This window comes from Hydractinia symbiolongicarpus, chromosome 9 (assembly GCF_029227915.1).
Source record: "Hydractinia symbiolongicarpus strain clone_291-10 chromosome 9, HSymV2.1, whole genome shotgun sequence".
NCBI classification, from domain to species: domain Eukaryota; kingdom Metazoa; phylum Cnidaria; class Hydrozoa; order Anthoathecata; family Hydractiniidae; genus Hydractinia; species Hydractinia symbiolongicarpus.
This window is the reverse complement of record NC_079883.1, coordinates 16,726,512-16,741,520: the sequence shown is the minus strand read 5'-3', so window position 1 is coordinate 16,741,520 and position 15,009 is coordinate 16,726,512.

Here is a 15,009-nt window from a genome sequence, read left to right as displayed (position 1 = left end):
GGTGTTATAACGCCATGGCGCAATGGAAAACCACTTGGGACGTCATAGTCCAATGACATTGGAGGGATTAGTCCGCTCGTAACTTGCGCAGGCACGTGCAACCACGTGATATACGTGAAAGGCCTTTGTTAGGCTGCAAATGACCATATTACAGCCTTTAAAGGCCTGTGCACGTAGTTGACGGTGTTATAAAGCCGTGACGCAATGGAAAACAACTTGGGACGTCCTAGTCCATTGAGAGTAGAAGGATTAGACCAATGGTAACTTGCGCAGGCACGTACGACCTCGTGATATACGTGTAAGGCCTTTATTATGCTGCAAGAGGCCATATTACAGCCTTTTGAGGCCTGTACCCGTAGTTGACGGTGTTATAACGCCATGGCGCAATGAAAAACCACTTGGGACGTCATAGTCTAATGAGAGTGGAGGGATTAGACCGATCGTAACTCGCCCAGGCATGTAGAACAACGCGATTTGTGTGTAAGGCCTTTATTATGCTGCAAGAGGCCATATTACAGCCTTTAAAGGCCTGTGCACGTAGTTGACGGTGTTATAAAGCTGTGACGCAATGGAAAGCAACTTGGGATGTCCTAGTCCATTGAGAGTAGAAGGATTAGACCAATGGTAACTTGGGCAGGCACGTACGACCTCGTGATATACGTGTAAGGCCTTTATTATGCTGCAAGAGGCCATATTACAGCCTTTTGAGGCCTGTACCCGTAGTTGACGGTGTTATAACGCCATGGCGCAATGAAAAACCACTTGGGACGTCATAGTCCAATGAGAGTGGAGGGATTAGATTGATCGTAACTCCCCCAGGCACGTGGAACACCGCGATTTGTGTGTACAACCTTTATTAGGCTGCAAGAGGCCATGTTACAGCCTTTACAGGCCTGTACCTGTAGTTGACGGTGTTATAAAGTCATGGCGCAATGGAAAACAACTTTGGACGTCGTAGTCCATTGAGAGTGGAGGGATTAGTCCGATCGTAACTAGTGCAGGCACGTGCAACCACGTGATATACGTTAAAGGCTTTTATTATGCTGCAAGAGGCCATATTACAGATTTTACAGGCCTGTACCTGTAGTTGACGGTGTGATAACGCCATGGCGCAATGGAAAACCACTTGGGATGTCGTAGTCCAATGAGAGTGGAGGGATTAGACCTATCGCAACTCGCGCAGGCATGTAGAACAACACGATTTGTGTGTAAGGCCTTTATTATGCTGCAAGAGGCCATATTACAGCATTTAAAGGCCTGTGCACGTAGTTGACGGAGTTATAACGCAATGGCGCAATGTAAAACCACTTGGGACGTCATAGTCCAATGAGAGTGGAAGGATTAGACCAACGGTAACCTGCGCAGGCACGTGCAAGCACGTGATAAACGTGAAAGGCCTTTATTATGCTGCAAGAGGCCATATTACAGCCTTTAAAGGCCTGTACACGTAGTTGACGGTGTTATAACGCAATGGCGCAATGGAAAACCACTTGGGACGTCATAGTCCAATGAGAGTGGACGGATTAGACCAGCGGTAACCTGCGCAGGCACGTGCAAGCACGTGATATACGTGAAAAGCGCTTATTATGCTGCAAAAGGCCATATTACAGACTTTACATGCCTGTACCTGTAGTTGACGGTGTGATAACGCCATGGCGCAATGGAAAACCACTTGGGACGTCATAGTCCAATAAGAGTGGAGGGATTAGACCTATCGCAACTCGCGCAGGCACGTGGAACAACGCAGTTTGTGTGTACGACCTTTACTAGGCCGCAAAAGGCCATATTACAGCCTTTAATAGCCTGTGCACGTAGTTGACGGTGTTATGAAGCTGTGACGCAATGGAAAGCAACTTGGGACGTCCTAGTCCATTGAGAGTGGAAGGATTAGACCAATGGTAACTTGCGCAGGCACGTGCGACCACGTGATATACGTGTAAGGCCTTTATTAGGCTGCAAGAGGCCATATTACAGCCTTTGGAGGCCTGCACCCGTAGTTGACGATGTTATAACGCCATGGCGCAATGGAAAACCACTTGGGACGTCGTAGTCCATTGAGAGTGGAATAATTAGACCAACGGTAACCTGCGCAGGCACGTGCAAGCACGTGATATACGTGAAAAGCCTTTATTATGCTGCAAGAGGCCATATTACAGCCTTTTGAGGCCTGTACGCGTAGTTGACGGTGTTATAACGCCATGGCGCAATGGAAAACCACTTGGGACGTCATAGTCCAATAAGAGTGGAGGGATTAGATTGATCGTAACTCCCCCAGGCACGTGGAACACCGCGATTTGTGTGTACAACCTTTATTAGGCTGCAAGAGGCCATGTTACAGCCTTTACAGGCCTGTACCTGTAGATGACGGTGTTATAAAGTCATGGCGCAATGGAAAACAACTTTGGACGTCGTAGTCCTTTGAGAGTGGAGGAATTAGTTCGATCGTAACTAGTGCAGGCACGAGGAAGAACGCGGTTGACGTGTACTGCCTTTATTAGGCTGCAAAGGCCATATTACAGTCGTTAGACGCATGTACCCGTAGTTGACGGTGTTATAAGGCCATCAGGCAATTAAAAACCACTTGGGACGTAGTAGTCAATCGAGAGTCGAATAATTAGACCAATGGTAATCTGCGCAGGCACGTGCAACCACGTGATATACGTTAAAGGCTTTTATTATGCTGCAAGAGGCCATATTACAGATTTTACAGGCCTGTACCTGCAGTTGACGGTGTGATAACGCCATGGCGCAATGGAAAACCACTTGGGACGTCATACTTCAATGAGAGTGGAGGGATTAGACCTATCGCAACTCGCGCAGGCATGTAGAACAACGCGATTTGTGTGTAAGGCCTTTATTATGCTGCAAGAGGCCATATTACAGCCTTTAAAGGCCTGTGCACGTAGTTGACGGTGTTATAACGCAATGGCGCAATGGAAAACCACTTGGGACGTCATAGTCCAATGAGAGTGGAAGGATTAGGCCAGCGGTAACCTGCGCAGGCACGTGCAAGCACGTGATATACGTAAAAAGCGCTTATTATGCTGCAAAAGGCCATATTACAGACTTTACATGCCTGTACCTGTAGTTGACGGTGTGATAACGCCATGGCGCAATGGAAAACCCCTTGGGACGTCATAGTCCAATGAGAGTGGAGGGATTAGACCTATCGCAACTCGCGCAGGCACGTGGAACAACGCGATTTGTGTGTACGACCTTTACTAGGCCGCAAAAGGCCATATTACAGCCTTTAATAGCCTGTGCACGTAGTTGACGGTGTTATGAAGCTGTGACGCAATGGAAAGCAATTTGGGACGTCCTAGTCCATTAAAAGTGGAATAATTAGACCAACGGTAACCTGCGCAGGCACGTGCAAGCACGTGATATACGTGAAAGGCCTTTATTATGCTGCAAGAGGCCATATTACAGCCATTTGAGGCCTGTACGCGTAGTTGACGGTGTTATAACGCCATGGCGCAATGGAAAACCACTTGGGACGTCATAGTCCAATGACATTGGAGGGATTACTCCGCTCGTAACTTGCGCAGGCACGTGCAACCACGTGATATACGTGAAAGGCCTTTGTTAGGCTGCAAATGACCATATTACAGCCTTTAAAGGCCTGTGCACGTAGTTGACGGTGTTATAAAGCCGTGACGCAATGGAAAACAACTTGGGACGTCCTAGTCCATTGAGAGTAGAAGGATTAGACCAATGGTAACTTGCGCAGGCACGTACGACCTCGTGATATACGTGTAAGGCCTTTATTATGCTGCAAGAGGCCATATTACAGCCTTTTGAGGCCTGTACCCGTAGTTGACGGTGTTATAACGCCATGGCGCAATGAAAAACCACTTGGGACGTCATAGTCTAATGAGAGTGGAGGGATTAGACCGATCGTAACTCGCCCAGGCATGTAGAACAACGCGATTTGTGTGTAAGGCCTTTATTATGCTGCAAGAGGCCATATTACAGCCTTTAAAGGCCTGTGCACGTAGTTGACGGTGTTATAAAGCTCTGACGCAATGGAAAGCAACTTGGGATGTCCTAGTCCATTGAGAGTAGAAGGATTAGACCAATGGTAACTTGGGCAGGCACGTACGACCTCGTGATATACGTGTAAGGCCTTTATTATGCTGCAAGAGGCCATATTACAGCCTTTTGAGGCCTGTACCCGTAGTTGACGGTGTTATAACGCCATGGCGCAATGAAAAACCACTTGGGACGTCATAGTCCAATGAGAGTGGAGGGATTAGATTGATCGTAACTCCCCCAGGCACGTGGAACACCGCGATTTGTGTGTACAACCTTTATTAGGCTGCAAGAGGCCATGTTACAGCCTTTACAGGCCTGTACCTGTAGTTGACGGTGTTATAAAGTCATGGCGCAATGGAAAACAACTTTGGACGTCGTAGTCCATTGAGAGTGGAGGGATTAGTCCGATCGTAACTAGTGCAGGCACGTGCAACCACGTGATATACGTTAAAGGCTTTTATTATGCTGCAAGAGGCCATATTACAGATTTTACAGGCCTGTACCTGTAGTTGACGGTGTGATAACGCCATGGCGCAATGGAAAACTACTTGGGATGTCGTAGTCCAATGAGAGTGGAGGGATTAGACCTATCGCAACTCGCTCAGGCATGTAGAACAACACGATTTGTGTGTAAGGCCTTTATTATGCTGCAAGAGGCCATATTACAGCATTTAAAGGCCTGTGCACGTAGTTGACGGTGTTATAACGCAATGGCGCAAGGGAAAACCACTTGGGACGTCATAGTCCAATGAGAGTGGAAGGATTAGACCAACGGTAACCTGCGCAGGCACGTGCAAGCACGTGATAAACGTGAAAGGCCTTTATTATGCTGCAAGAGGCCATATTACAGCCTTTAAAGGCCTGTACACGTAGTTGACGGTGTTATAACGCAATGGCGCAATGGAAAACCACTTGGGACGTCATAGTCCAATGAGAGTGGACGGATTAGACCAGCGGTAACCTGCGCAGGCACGTGCAAGCACGTGATATACGTGAAAAGCGCTTATTATGCTGCAAAAGGCCATACTACAGACTTTACATGCCTGTACCTGTAGTTGACGGTGTGATAACGCCATGGCGCAATGGAAAACCACTTGGGACGTCATAGTCCAATAAGAGTGGAGGGAGTAGACCTATCGCAACTCGCGCAGGCACGTGGAACAACGCAGTTTGTGTGTACGACCTTTACTAGGCCGCAAAAGGCCATATTACAGCCTTTAATAGCCTGTGCACGTAGTTGACGGTGTTATGAAGCTGTGACGCAATGGAAAGCAACTTGGGACGTCCTAGTCCATTGAGAGTGGAAGGATTAGACCAATGGTAACTTGCGCAGGCACGTGCGACCACGTGATATACGTGTAAGGCCTTTATTAGGCTGCAAGAGGCCATATTACAGCCTTTGGAGGCCTGCACCCGTTGTTGACGGTGTTATAACGCCATGGCGCAATGGAAAACCACTTGGGACGTCGTAGTCCATTGAGAGTGGAATAATTAGACCAACGGTAACCTGCGCAGGCACGTGCAAGCACGTGATATACGTGAAAGGCCTTTATTATGCTGCAAGAGGCCATATTACAGCCTTTTGAGGCCTGTACGCGTAGTTGACGGTGTTATAACGCCATGGCGCAATGGAAAACCACTTGGGACGTCATAGTCCAATGACATTGGAGGGATTAGTCCGCTCGTAACTTGCGCAGGCACGTGCAACCACGTGATATACGTGAAAGGCCTTTGTTAGGCTGCAAATGACCATATTACAGCCTTTAAAGGCCTGTGCACGTAGTTGACGGTGTTATAAAGCCGTGACGCAATGGAAAACAACTTGGGACGTCCTAGTCCATTGAGAGTAGAAGGATTAGACCAATGGTAACTTGCGCAGGCACGTACGACCTCGTGATATACGTGTAAGGCCTTTATTATGCTGCAAGAGGCCATATTACAGCCTTTTGAGGCCTGTACCCGTAGTTAACGGTGTTATAACGCCATGGCGCAATGAAAAACCACTTGGGACGTCATAGTCTAATGAGAGTGGAGGGATTAGACCGATCGTAACTCGCCCAGGCATGTAGAACAACCCGATTTGTGTGTAAGGCCTTTATTATGCTGCAAGAGGCCATATTACAGCCTTTAAAGGCCTGTGCACGTAGTTGACGGTGTTATAAAGCTGTGACGCAATGGAAAGCAACTTGGGACGTCGTAGTCCATTGAGAGTAGAAGGATTAGACCAATGGTAACTTGCGCAGGCACGTACGACCACGTGATATACGTGTAAGGCCTTTATTAGGCTGCAAGAGGCCATATTACAGCCTTTTGAGGTCTGTACCCGTAGTTGACGGTGTTATAACGCCATGGCGCAATGAAAAACCACTTGGGACGTCATAGTCCAATGAGAGTGGAGGGATTAGATTGATCGTAACTCCCCCAGGCACGTGGAACACCGCGATTTGTGTGTACAACCTTTATTAGGCTGCAAGAGGCCATGTTACAGCCTTTACAGGCCTGTACCTGTAGTTGACGGAGTTATAAAGTCATGGCGCAATGGAAAACAACTTTGGACGTCGTAGTCCATTGAGAGTGGAGGGATTAGACCTATCGCAAATCGCGCAGGCATGTAGAACAACGCGATTTGTGTGTAAGGCCTTTATTATGCTGCAAGAGGCCATGTTACAGCATTTAAAGGCCTGTGCACGTAGTTGACGGTGTTATAACGCAATGGCGCAATGGAAAACCACTTGGGACGTCATAGTCCAATGAGAGTGGAAGGATTAGACCAACGGTAACCTGTGCAGGCACGTGCAAGCACGTGATAAACGTAAAAGGCCTTATTATGCTGCAAGAGGCCGTATTACAGATTTTACAGGCCTGTACCTGTAGTTGACGGTGTGATCACGCCATGGCGTAATGGAAAACGACTTGGGACGTCATAGACCAATGAGAGTGGAGGGATTAGACCGATCGTAACTCGCCCAGGCATGTAGAACAACGCGATTTGTGTGTAAGGCCTTTATTATGCTGCAAGAGGCCATATTACAGCCTTTAAAGGCCTGTACACGTAGTTGACGGTGTTATAAAGCTGTGACGCAATGGAAAGCAACTTGGGACGTCCTAGTCCATTGAGAGTGGAAGGATTAGACCAGCGGTAACCTGCGCAGGCACGTGCAAGCACGTGATATACGTGAAAAGCGCTTATTATGCTGCAAGAGGCCATATTACAGATTTTACAGGCCTGTACCTGTAGTTGACGGTGTGATAACGCCATGGCGCAATGGAAAACCACTTGGGACGTCATAGTCCAATGAGAATGGTAACTTGCGCAGGCACGTGCGACCACGTTATATACGTGTAAGGCCTTTATTAGGCTGCAAGAGGCCATATTACAGCCTTTTGAGGTCTGTACCCGTAGTTGACGGTGTTATAACGCCATGGCGCAATGAAAAACCACTTGGGACGTCATAGTCCAATGAGAGTGGAGGGATTAGATTGATCGTAACTCCCCCAGGCACGTGGAACACCGCGATTTGTGTGTACAACCTTTATTAGGCTGCAAGAGGCCATGTTACAGCCTTTACAGGCCTGTACCTGTAGTTGACGGTGTTATAAAGCTGTGACGCAATGGAAAGCAACTTGGGACGTCCTAGTCCATTGAGAGTAGAAGGATTAGACCAATGGTAACTTGCGCAGGCACGTACGACCACGTGATATACGTGTAAGGCCTTTATTAGGCTGCAAGAGGCCATATTACAGCCTTTTGAGGCCTGTACCCGTAGTTGACGGTGTTATAACGCCATGGCGCAATGAAAAACCACTTGGGACGTCATAGTCCAATGAGAGTGGAGGGATTAGATTGATCGTAACTCCCCCAGGCACGTGGAACACCGCGATTTGTGTGTACAACCTTTATTAGGCTGCAAGAGGCCATGTTACAGCCTTTACAGGCCTGTACCTGTAGTTGACGGTGTTATAAAGTCATGGCGCAATGGAAAACAACTTTGGACGTCGTAGTCCATTGAGAGTGGAGGGATTAGACCTATCGCAAATCGCGCAGGCATGTAGAACAACGCGATTTGTGTGTAAGGCCTTTATTATGCTGCAAGAGGCCATGTTACAGCATTTAAAGGCCCGGCACGTAGTTGACGGTGTTATAACGCAATGGCGCAATGGAAAACCACTTGGGACGTCATAGTCCAATGAGAGTGGAAGGATTAGACCAACGGTAACCTGCGCAGGCACGTGCAAGCACGTGATAAACGTAAAAGGCCTTTATTATGCTGCAAGAGGCCGTATTACAGATTTTACAGGCCTGTACCTGTAGTTGACGGTGTGATCACGCCATGGCGTAATGGAAAACGACTTGGGACGTCATAGACCAATGAGAGTGGAGGGATTAGACCGATCGTAACTCGCCCAGGCATGTAGAACAACGCGATTTGTGTGTAAGGCCTTTATTATGCTGCAAGAGGCCATATTACAGCCTTTAAAGGCCTGTACACGTAGTTGACGGTGTTATAAAGCTGTGACGCAATGGAAAGCAACCTGGGACGTCCTAGTCCATTGAGAGTGGAAGGATTAGACCAGCGGTAACCAGCGCAGGCACGTGCAAGCACGTGATATACGTGAAAAGCGCTTATTATGCTGCAAGAGGCCATATTACAGATTTTACAGGCCTGTACCTGTAGTTGACGGTGTGATAACGCCATGGCGCAATGGAAAACCACTTGGGACGTCATAGTCCAATGAGAATGGTAACTTGCGCAGGCACGTGCGACCACGTTATATACGTGTAAGACCTTTATTAGGCTGCAAGAGGCCATATTACAGCCTTTGGAGGCCTGCACCCGTAGTTGACGGTGTTATAACGCCATGGCGCAATGGAAAACCACTTGGGACGTCGTAGTCCATTGAGAGTGGAATAATTAGACCAATGGTAACTTGCGCAGGCACGTACGACCTCGTGATATACGTGTAAGGCCTTTATTATGCTGCAAGAGGCCATATTACAGCCTTTTGAGGCCTGTACCCGTAGTTGACGGTGTTATAACGCCATGGCGCAATGGAAAACCACTTGGGACGTCATAGTCCAATGACATTGGAGGGATTAGTCCGCTCGTAACTTGCGCAGGCACGTGCAACCACGTGATATACGTGAAAGGCCTTTGTTAGGCTGCAAATGACCATATTACAGCCTTTAAAGGCCTGTGCACGTAGTTGACGGTGTGATAAAGCCGTGACGCAATGGAAAACAACTTGGGACGTCCTAGTCCATTGAGAGTAGAAGGATTAGACCAATGGTAACTTGCGCAGGCACGTACGACCTCGTGATATACGTGTAAGGCCTTTATTATGCTGCAAGAGGCCATATTACAGCCTTTTGAGGCCTGTACCCGTAGTTGACGGTGTTATAACGCCATGGCGCAATGAAAAACCACTTGGGACGTCATAGTCTAATGAGAGTGGAGGGATTAGACCGATCGTAACTCGCCCAGGCAAGTAGAACAACGCGATTTGTGTGTAAGGCCTTTATTATGCTGCAAGAGGCCATATTACAGCCTTTAAAGGCCTGTGCACGTAGTTGACGGTGTTATAAAGCTGTGACGCAATGGAAAGCAACTTGGGACGTCCTAGTCCATTGAGAGTAGAAGGATTAGACCAATGGTAACTTGCGCAGGCACGTACGACCACGTGATATACGTGTAAGGCCTTTATTAGGCTGCAAGAGGCCATATTACAGCCTTTTGAGGCCTGTACCCGTAGTTGACGGTGTTATAACGCCATGGCGCAATGAAAAACCACTTGGGACGTCATAGTCCAATGAGAGTGGAGGGATTAGATTGATCGTAACTCCCCCAGGCACGTGGAACACCGCGATTTGTGTGTACAACCTTTATTAGGCTGCAAGAGGCCATGTTACAGCCTTTACAGGCCTGTACCTGTAGTTGACGGTGTGATAACGCCATGGCGCAATGGAAAACCACTTGGGACGTCATAGTCCAATGAGAGTGGAGGGATTAGACCTATTGCAACTCGCGCAGGCATGTAGAACAACGCGATTTGTGTGTAAGGCCTTTATTATGCTGCAAGAGGCCATGTTACAGCATTTAAAGGCCTGTGCACGTAGTTGACGGTGTTATAACGCAATGGCGCAATGGAAAACCACTTGGGACGTCATAGTCCAATGAGAGTGGAAGGATTAGACCAACGGTAACCTGCGCAGGCACGTGCAAGCACGTGATAAACGTGAAAGGCCTTTATTATGCTGCAAGAGGCCATATTACAGATTTTACAGGCCTGTACCTGTAGTTGACGGTGTGATCACGCCATGGCGTAATGGAAAACGACTTGGGACGTCATAGACCAATGAGAGTGGAGGGATTAGACCGATCGTAACTCGCCCAGGCATGTAGAACAACGCGATTTGTGTGTAAGGCCTTTATTATACTGCAAGAGGCCATATTACAGCCTTTAAAGGCCTGTACACGTAGTTGACGGTGTTATAAAGCTGTGACGCAATGGAAAGCAACTTGGGACATCCTAGTCCATTGAGAGTGGAAGGATTAGACCAGCGGTAACCTGCGCAGGCACGTGCAAGCACGTGATATACGTGAAAAGCGCTTGTTATGCTGCAAAAGGCCATATTACAGACTTTACATGCCTGTACCCGTAGTTGACGGTGTTATAACGCCATGGCGCAATGAAAAACCACTTGGGACGTCATAGTCCAATGAGAGTGGAGGGATTAGATTGATCGTAACTCCCCCAGGCACGTGGAACACCGCGATTTGTGTGTACAACCTTTATTAGGCTGCAAGAGGCCATGTTACAGCCTTTACAGGCCTGTACCTGTAGTTGACGGTGTTATAAAGTCATGGCGCAATGGAAAACAACTTTGGACGTCGTAGTCCATTGAGGGTGGAAGGATTAGTCCGATCGTAACTAGTGCAGGCACGTGCAACCACGTGATATACGTTAAAGGCTTTTATTATGCTGCAAGAGGCCATATTACAGATTTTACAGGCCTGTACCTGTAGTTGACGGTGTGATAACGCCATGGCGCAATGGAAAACCACTTGGGACGTCATAGTCCAATGAGAAAGGAGGGATTAGACCTATCGCAACTCGCGCAGGCATGTAGAACAACGCGATTTGTGTGTAAGGCCTTTATTATGCTGCAAGAGGCCATATTACAGCATTTAAAGGCCTGTGCACGTAGTTGACGGTGTTATAACGCAATGGCGCAATAGAAAACCACTTGGGACGTCATAGTCCAATGAGAGTGAAAGGATTAGACCAACGGTAACCTGCGCAGGCACGTGCAAGCACGTGATAAACGTGAAAGGCCTTTATTATGCTGCAAGAGGCCATAATACAGATTTTACAGGCCTGTACCTGTAGTTGACGGTGTGATAACGCCATGGCGTAATGGAAAACGACTTGGGACGTCATAGACCAATGAGAGTGGAGGGATTAGACCGATCGTAACTCGCCCAGGCATGTAGAACAACGCGATTTGTGTGTAAGGCCTTTATTATGCTGCAAGAGGCCATATTACAGCCTTTAAAGGCCTGTACACGTAGTTGACGGTGTTATAAAGCTGTGACGCAATGGAAAGCAACTTGGGACGTCCTAGTCCATTGAGAGTGGAAGGATTAGACCAACGGTAACCTGCGCAGGCACGTGCAAGCACGTGATATACGTGAAAGGCCTTTATTATGCTGCAAGAGGCCATATTACAGCTTTTTGAGGCCTGTACGCGTAGTTGACGGTGTTATAACCCCATGGCGCAATGAAAAACCACTTGGGACGTCATAGTCCAATGAGAGTGGAGGGATTAGATTGATCGTAACTCCCCCAGGCACGTGGAACACCTCGATTTGTGTGTACAACCTTTATTAGGCTGCAAGAGGCCATGTTACAGCCTTTACAGGCCTGTACCTGTAGTTGAAGGTGTTATAAAGTCATGGCGCAATTGAAAACAACTTTGGACGTCGTAGTCCATTGAGAGTGGAGGGATTAGTCCGATCGTAACTAGTGCAGGCACGTGCAACCACGTGATATACGTTAAAGGCTTTTATTATGCTGCAAGAGGCCATATTACAGATTTTACAGGCCTGTACCTGTAGTTGACGGTGTGATAACGCCATGGCGCAATGGAAAACCACTTGGGACGTCATAGTCCAATGAGAGTGGAGGGATTAGACCTATCGCAACTCGCGCAGGCACGTGGAACAACGCGATTTGTGTGTACGACCTTTACTAGGCCGCAAAAGGCCATATTACAGCCTTTAATAGCCTGTGCACGTAGTTGACGGTGTTATGAAGCTGTGACGCAATGGAAAGCAACTTGGCACGTCCTAGTCCATTGAGAGTGGAGGGATTAGACCTATCGCAAATCGCGCAGGCATGTAGAACAACGCGACTTGTGTGTAAGGCCTTTATTATGCTGCAAGAGGCCATGTTACAGCATTTAAAGGCCTGTACACGTAGTTGACGGTGTTATAACGCAATGGCGCAATGGAAAACAACTTTGGACGTCGTAGTCCATTGAGAGTGGAGGGATTAGTCCGATCGTAACTAGTGCAGGCACGTAGAAGAACGCGGTTGACGTGTACTGCCTTTATTAGGCTGCAAAGGCCATATTACAGTCGTTAGACGCATGTACCCGTAGTTGACGGTGTTATAAGGCCATCAGGCAATTAAAAACCACTTGGGACGTAGTAGTCAATCGAGAGTCGAATAATTAGACCAATGGTAATCTGCGCAGGCACGTGCAACCACGTGATATACGTTAAAGGCTTTTATTATGCTGCAAGAGGCCATATTACAGATTTTACAGGCCTGTACCTGTAGTTGACGGTGTGATAACGCCATGGCGCAATGGAAAACCACTTGGGACGTCATAGTCCAATGAGAGTGAAGGGATTAGACCTATCGCAACTCGCGCAGGCATGTAGAACAACGCGATTTGTGTGTAAGGCCTTTATTATGCTGCAAGAGGCCATATTACAGCCTTTAAAGGCCTGTGCACGTAGTTGACGGTGTTATAACGCAATGGCGCAATGGAAAACCACTTGGGACGTCATAGTCCAATGAGAGTGGAAGGATTAGACCAGCGGTAACCTGCGCAGGCACGTGCAAGCACGTGATATACGTGAAAAGCGCTTATTATGCTGCAAAAGGCCATATTACAGACTTTACATGCCTGCACCTGTAGTTGACGGTGTGATAACGCCATGGCGCAATGGAAAACCACTTGGGACGTCATAGTCCAATGAGAGTGGAGGGATTAGACCTATCGCAACTCGCGCAGGCACGTGGAACAACGCGATTTGTGTGTACGACCTTTACTAGGCCGCAAAAGGCCATATTACAGCCTTTAATAGCCTGTGCACGTAGTTGACGGTGTTATGAAGCTGTGACGCAATGGAAAGCAACTTGGGACGTCCTAGTCCATTGAGAGTGGAAGGATTAGACCAATGGTAACTTGCGCAGGCACGTGCGACCACGTGATATACGTGTAAGGCCTTTATTAGGCTGCAAGAGGCCATATTACAGCCTTTTGAGGCCTGTACGCGTAGTTGACGGTGTTATAACGCCATGGCGCAATGGAAAACCACTTGGGACGTCATAGTCCAATGACATTGGAGGGATTAGTCCGCTCGTAACTTGCGCAGGCACGTGCAACCACGTGATATACGTGAAAGGCCTTTGTTAGGCTGCAAATGACCATATTACAGCCTTTAAAGGCCTGTGCACGTAGTTGACGGTGTTATAAAGCCGTGACGCAATGGAAAACAACTTGGGACGTCCTAGTCCATTGTGAGTAGATGGATTAGACCAATGGTAACTTGCGCAGGCACGTACGACCTCGTGATACACGTGTAAGGCCTTTATTATGCTGCAAGAGGCCATATTACAGCCTTTTGAGGCCTGTACCCGTAGTTGACGGTGTTATAACGCCATGGCGCAATGAAAAACCACTTGGGACGTCATAGTCTAATGAGAGTGGAGGGATTAGACCGATCGTAACTCGCCCAGGCATGTAGAACAACGCGATTTGTGTGTAAGGCCTTTATTATGCTGCAAGAGGCCATATTACAGCCTTTAAAGGCCTGTGCACGTAGTTGACGGTTTATAACGCAATGGCGCAATGGAAAACCACTTGGGACGTCCTAGTCCAATGAGAGTGGAAGGATTAGACCAACGGTAACCTGCACAGGCACGTGCAAGCACGTGATATACGTGAAAAGCGCTTATTATGCTGCAAAAGGCCATATTACAGACTTTACATGCCTGTACCCGTAGTTGACGGTGTTATAACGCCATGGCGCAATGAAAAACCACTTGGGACGTCATAGTCCAATGAGAGTGGAGGGATTAGACCGATCGTAACTCCCCCAGGCACGTGGAACACCGCGATTTGTGTGTACAACCTTTATTAGGCTGCAAGAGGCCATGTTACAGCCTTTACAGGCCTGTGCACGTAGTTGACGGTGTTATAAAGCTGTGACGCAATGGAAAGCAACTTGGGACGTCCTAGTCCATTGAGAGTAGAAGGATTAGACCAATGGTAACTTGCGCAGGCACGTACGACCACGTGATATACGTGTAAGGCCTTTATTAGGCTGCAAGAGGCCATATTACAGCCTTTTGAGGCCTGTACCTGTAGTTGACGGTGTGATAACGCCATGGCGTAATGGAAAACGACTTGGGACGTCATAGACCAATGAGAGTGGAGGGATTAGACCGATCGTAACTCCCCCAGGCACGTGGAACACCGCGATTTGTGTGTACAACCTTTATTAGGCTGCAAGAGGCCATGTTACAGCCTTTACAGGCCTGTACCTGTAGTTGACGGTGTTATAAAGTCATGGCGCAATGGAAAACAACTTTGGACGTCGTAGTCCATTGAGAGTGGAGGGATTAGTCCGATCGTAACTAGTGCAGGCACGTGCAACCACGTGATATACGTTAAAGGCT